A 6,000-nucleotide genomic window follows, 5' to 3' on the forward strand; every position below is an offset into this window, starting at 1 on the left:
TATTGAGACATCTTTACAGGCTCTCTCTTTTTTTTTTAACAGGATGACTACATGGTTGTATTTCTAACGAAGCACCTCATGTATTTCTAGAAAGCACCTCATTCTAGTAACAATGATTCACATTTACATCAAGTATTGAAGCCTAGAGAGAGAACCAAAAATTTCTGAGAACTGGTTCTCAAAATCACACTGCCTGACCTCCACAATTTACAGTGGAGGATCCTTGCCAAGGGTGGTAAACCGAGTTAGGGTTGGGCCTACTGCCCAGGTCATTCACACCAATAGGCTCACAGGAGAACTTATCATAGATTCTCAGATTTAAAATGGCATCAGTTACCATTAGTTACTAGAAATATTTGTCAGGATCCTTGGTTTAGTCAAATATAATAATCAGAAATAAAATCTATTAATGAAATGAAGTTGACATCCCATCCTTAGACTTATTCAAAATCCATGAAGTCTGATTTATTTCCAGAAAGTAATCCTAGCTCCCTTCTCCAAGCGGTTGTGAGCCAGGGCTAACATGGCCAGCATTATTACAAGTCAGAATGATTTAGACAATTAACTCCATCCAATATAACAAAAAAGACTTTCAAAGCCAAATAATGACCTCGTTTAATCCAAGCAATAATCATTACAACAATTTTTAATGTATTCTTTTATGCAAGGACCAGTTATAGTGAATTTTTATGTGTATATATCAAGTCATACTTTAAAGGCATTAAGTAGGAAAGCTAGTTCTTTCAAAGAAACTTGTTGTGGATTCTTTTTTTCAAAAAAAAGAGCTTCTATTTTCTTTCTCTCTTTTTCTTTCTCTTTTTTGTTAAGATTGTATGTGTGCACACACTCACGCACGTGTGTGTGTGTGTGTGTGTGTGTGTGTGTGTGTGTGTAAGGGGCAAGGTCTCTCCTTTCCCTGGCCTAAAAAGGGTCAGAAGCCCACCATGGAGGAGAGTAATGCAGTATGGCCAGCCTATTTAATGCCCCCTTAGTTCCTGAGACCAAATTCTAACCTTTGACTTGGGGGTGGGACCCTAGATTTTGGACCAAAGTCCACAAAAGGCAGTGAGGAATGAAAAGTAAGAAAGACTAAAGACAACACATCATAGTAAAACACCAACAAAAATTCCTGGGGACAGGAAATCAATGGATCACAATTCTAAACAAATTGGTTTAGTCCCCAGCTAATTAACTTGTCAAGCAGATCTCTAAACCCACTGAATCCATGGGAGAAAGAGGTGATGTAATAGGAGATTTGGAAACATTTACCCATTTACCATCCTAAAAGACTCTGCCACGACCACACACCTCTCTCCACTCCTTTCAGTAGGTTTAAGCTGGGCTTAATGGGTGCAAAGGACAATTTCTACCAGACAGTTCATAAGAATAGACTGTTCTACTGCATTCCAAATGCTCAGTCTCCATGGAGGAGACTACCTGGGCACAAGCACTTCCCAAGAGGGAATATATCCTCTGCTCTTCTTCATTGGTAACATCCCCCACACCCTGCTGCCCCAAACAAAACAACTTCAAACCATCCTGAGAACTTCAGGGGACTTTTCTGGGGTAAAGGAAAAGAAACGTTAAGAGGGGAGCAGGAGGGTGTGAGAAACTCCTCTTGTCTTCAAATGGGGAAAAAGGCCTTAAAAACTGGATCAAAGGAAGAAAGGGGGATGGGGAAGAAGGACTGCTTAATTACAAAGACACCCTTTAAAAGAAAGCGCAGGCCCTGGGAGAGGGCTCTTAGGAGAGGCCCAGAAGCAGATGTACCCACTTAGGATTCTGGCACTCAATGGGACCTCAAAATCAGAGCATCCATCCCTCTGCCTTCCCATTAGAAGGTTCTCAAAACATTCTAGAAAGAATCTGCTTCATTCTTTACAAAACTTCAGAAAAGGAAACTCCACAAAATGCCCTAGTTATGCATCAGTCTAATAAATCCTACTTCATAAACCAGAAATGAGATTTTAAGTTCCAAATCCCAAACGGTATTGAATATGAATTTTTAAAATTCCCTTTCTAAAACCTTTTTAAATAGGTAAGCAGATCCACAACGTTCACGTGAAAGTTACTCTATATACACCCATGGTCCCAGGTTTACTTCACGTCCAGACTGTGAAGTTAAAAAAACTTTTGCAATTTTACAGAGCCACAAACTTTTCCAAAGAAAGAAGTAACCTCAAATGAAGTATGATGTCGTGCCAGAAAGTGTCTGTAAATGACACCGGATAAACCATAGAGAATAGTTGGAACCTGAGTTATCCTCTGTAAATAGATGCAACTATTCTACAACCACCTGGCTATTAAAATGTCCCAGGCCAGTTACAAAATGTAGTTTGGTCAAGCCAACTTTTCCCTCCCAGCTGATCTGAAACTCGATAGCCTTTAAACTGTCGCCATGTAACTTTCCTTCTCTATCTTCCTGCTTTCCTTTCCTCCACTAAATCAACCAAAGGAATTATTTTAAATATAATAGCTTGTTCCCAAATAAGCAATGGCTAGGGATATCTCAGTAACAGGTCTTTAAACATCACCATTCTTAAGACCTTGATGCCTTGGTCCATTTGAAGATAGTGGGAGATGGGTGAAAATTTATCCCATGTCCAAAATGGCATTAAACTATTCATAGTTACTAAACACGGATACTGAAAGATCTAACTGAGGAGGCTTCACAAAAGCTGGCCTGAGAAAGAACTTTTCACAAAGCCTAGCTCAAGGAGACTTAAATGTCCTTAGCCCTTCACCATTGAAGATTATGGTAACTAATTATCTTGCTTTCTGAATGGAGAAGGTTATATTCATAAAGTTTTAATCTGCCTCTCAATGTCCACTCTTCACGGTAGGGACCGGGAGAACTGAACCAACACCTCAAGCTGTGGGAAAACTTGCTAAACATACTAGAGATTGAAAAACGACCTCACATAAACTTTTCTTTTCCTCTACCATTAATTTGTATTCAGTCCCTTGCTGAAAATTATCAGTTTATTGTTATTAGAGGTAATTTATCAGGGATTCCTCATAGTTTTATAAAAACTGTCATTTTCCCTCCACTTTTCCTACTCTTCATTTTCATATACCAAGAAGTCAGGCACCTGCTTGACAGTTCAAAATTACTTACTGCCATCTTCCGATCTGGTAAAAGCAACCCATTCCTCACCATGAACACCAACACCAAAAACACACAAACATACACATGAGGTAGCTCTGTGTTGTAGATTACTCCCAGCCTTTAAAAACTTCAAGAATTCACAGCCTGGAGGTCAGGGAGGGTGAGCCCCCACCCCAAACCTAAGCACTGAAGAGAAGCCATCTAGTTATCTGAGATAAACGCGAACATCATGCTGGATCTTAAGGTAGACCTCAGCTTCCCTGGGTCTTTAGTTCCTACGTGATTAATTACTAGAGACCTATAAGATCCCCAGTAGGCAAGGCAGGTAAAGTACCGTCAAGTAGTGGTACCCTCTAGCATCTCCTAGCCAAAGTAGGACGGGTGAAGAACGCTCACTCTTTAATCAATTTATTTCGCTGTACATCCCAGAAAACTTATGTCCAGCTGCAAACAAAGTAAAACACTCGGGTATCCCCACACACATCTAGACCGATTCACTCACGCCGAGGGCACACCAAGTTCATGCCACCATGGATTTCAGTCCCAGTTCCCCACGAAAAGTAACCACGCATCTCCTACCCCTGAAGGCAATGAAGACAAGGTGACGACTCTTTGCTCGCTGAAGTGGCTTCGGTCCCCGGCCAGTGGCCAGGGATGGGCAGGGGGGAAGCCCCAACTCCCGGCTGCTCCCCTCGTCGCTGCTCCGTCCGGGAATCTCCTTGGTGGCAGAGGACAGGCAGGATACCGGGCCGGAGGGTGGAGCAGCGGATGGTGGGAAGCTAGACAGACTGGAGGTGGTGGCAGTGTGGGGGAGGCAGTGGGAACTAAGAGGAGAGGCGAAAGAGAGCGGAGATGGAGGAGTAATTCGGGGGTCTACCAGTTTAGGCAGCCAGAAAGCTCCTCGGAAGGAAGGGGCGTGACTGCGAGGAAGGCAGCTCCTGGGGAAAGGATGGGAGGTAGGGGAGGGGGAGGAATGGGTGGCTTTTCTTCTTGCAGTGAGGGACTAGGACCGCCCAGGAGCGGGGGGTGGACTATGGAGGAAGGCGGAGTAGAGGGCGGGGAAAGAAGGGCGGGAGCCTGCGGGGACCCTGGAAGGCGGGGGGACGGCACGGAAGAGAGGCGGGGCCAGGGGGCGGGGAAGTTTCAAACAATTGAACGGCGGGGTCCGGGAGCTCGGGTGAACGCGAGGGACCCTTGTTCTCCTCTCAGTAGCCCGACACGACTTGGTTATGGTAGCCCCAGTGTCTACACGCAGACTGACCAGGAGGAAGGAAAGGGGTTTGAGGAGCCTGTAATAAAAATCCACAGCAACAGCGCATCAGAGTCGCGTGGGAGAGTCCGTGCAGCTCCCCGCCCCGCAGCGGGAGGAAGAAAAACACAAATGCTGAAAAGCAAGCTTCTACCAAACCTATTTAAAATAATGCAGGAAGGAGCAATGCTCCCTCGTTTTCCTTTACCTCTTGATTCTTATTACCGCAGGCTCCCACCCGATCACAAACTCTGAGAGACACCCTCCATTCTTCCTTCGCTACCCGCAGCTTTCACTCCACGCCCCCCCCCCCCGGGCCGTGATTCCTCGCGGGGCGGCGGCCTTAGCCCCCCTCCTGGTGGCGGGCCGAGCGGGCGGCTGGGGGAAGGCGTGGGCGGGCCTTTGCGGAGGCTCCACCTGTTGGGCGGGCCACAAGCGCAGGCCTGGGCAGAGCGAGACATAATGTGTAAGTCCCACCCATCATTATTTTGCAGCTACCCATTGGCCAGCTCTGGATTGGGATTTGCTTGCGATTGGTCCCTTGAATCGCCAATCTGATTCCCTTGCCCACCCGCCCTCAAAATTAATAAAACTACACAAGAGGCTATTGTCTAGCTCTCTGTTCTCTCGTAGCTACTGCTGGGAATAGAAAGATGAGACGTCTGTTTCTCAGTCTCGTAAAAGAGTGTGACAGTGTGTCAGCTGACTCCAGTATACCTTTATGTTTATGGCACTGTCCAACCCTCTGGGAATAAGTAACTTTCCCTCTTAATTCATTAAACCCAGAGGGAGGGGAGTAAGTTAAGTGTCAATGTGGTGTTCGAAAACTGCGAAAATTTGATATTGCTTAAGGGTTAAGTGCAATAGCATCCGGGGAGATGGAAAAATCTACCATTTTACATCTGGGAAAACGAAAGCACGAAGAAACCGTGTAGGGATAGCAAAATAGCAAGGAATTTAGAACCACAGGAAGAATTCATTGTGGGCTCTAGCATTTAATTAGCTAGTTGTGCGACTTTTAGGTGGCTTGGCTTCTTAACCTTAATTTTCCTATCTAAATAAATGCTATAAGACATGCCCTACTAATTTAATGTCACTGCTGTGAAAATAAAATGAAATATGTGAAAACTCTACACCACAAAGCATGCCACACATGTATGTGTTCTACTTGCCTATGACACATGGTGAAGAGTCTCACATGTGTTTGAGAATCAAATATTCTGCTCATCTGTTTTAAGCATTTACTTCCAAGATTGTGTAGGTTTTGTAGCTTTATGTTAATAAGTCAATTCTTTTCCTACAATTTTGGGAGTGGGTATTAAGTTGACTTCCTGAAGTTAGAATAATAAATTACCCCTTTTTTAACCAAGGTTTAAAAAGTGAGATTTCTTTCTTAAACACTTCTGCAGTTGTGCCACAACCTATATCTATTGTGGTGCTGATACTGTACTGAAAGAGGAAATAATGCTGTGAATCTCTGAATTGAACTTGAGAAAATAAATATGAGGGAACATTTACCATGGAAACCACCATTCTCTACACATCCATATTTCCTAAAAAATGTTTCAAGTAGGAAGGAAATTAAATGTAAAGGCCTTGAAAACACAGTCATGGTAATGAACTCATACCAATGAAAGAGTGG

At 44.0% G+C, this 6,000-nt stretch overlaps 1 protein-coding gene across 5 annotated transcripts in view; it reads right to left on the reverse strand.

The window, feature by feature from the left end:
- Amot (angiomotin) overlaps positions 1-4,112 on the reverse strand; it is a 64,797-nt gene extending 60,685 nt beyond the window's left edge. For 4 of the 5 annotated variants that reach the window (XM_047536032.1, XM_047536033.1, XM_047536031.1 and 1 more), the window contains exon 1: positions 3,689-4,112. The gene's annotated coding sequence lies outside the window, so the exon portion shown is untranslated. The remainder of the gene's footprint in view (positions 1-3,688) is intronic. The other variant, XM_047536034.1, reaches the window with a different exon arrangement.
- Positions 4,113-6,000: the final 1,888 nt, after the last annotated feature.

This window comes from Sciurus carolinensis, chromosome X, assembly GCF_902686445.1.
Source record: "Sciurus carolinensis chromosome X, mSciCar1.2, whole genome shotgun sequence".
Classification (NCBI taxonomy): domain Eukaryota; kingdom Metazoa; phylum Chordata; class Mammalia; order Rodentia; family Sciuridae; genus Sciurus; species Sciurus carolinensis.